We start from the raw sequence: 359 nt of genomic DNA on the forward strand, positions 1-359 counted from the left end.
GTTTTATTCGACTTTAGAATATTAAGGAGCAAAACAACTATGATATTTATCCATCAGTGAAGAGCAAACAAACATAAACACGGATGGTTTTGGAGTCGCTCGGCGCGCGCGCTCGGCTAATGGTGAAGGGTAAACGGCAAATACAACGCGAATTCTCACCTCCCCGTTAAAGGTGTTCACCGCTTCCATGTCCATGAGCGTTATTAACTCAATATGTCTTTGGATATATTATCCTGGACCCGAATAAACATGTGTAAACTGGATTTTCGAATTGGAGGCCGCATGAGATTGACGCTCAGAGACTCGACGCAGCCTTCCACGAACGTCGTTGCGTGCTGCGTGCTGCGTGCTGCGTGCTG

The sequence above is a fragment of the Sinocyclocheilus grahami genome, unplaced genomic scaffold, assembly GCF_001515645.1.
Source record: "Sinocyclocheilus grahami isolate Dianchi unplaced genomic scaffold, SAMN03320097.WGS_v1.1 scaffold5899.1, whole genome shotgun sequence".
Classification (NCBI taxonomy): domain Eukaryota; kingdom Metazoa; phylum Chordata; class Actinopteri; order Cypriniformes; family Cyprinidae; genus Sinocyclocheilus; species Sinocyclocheilus grahami.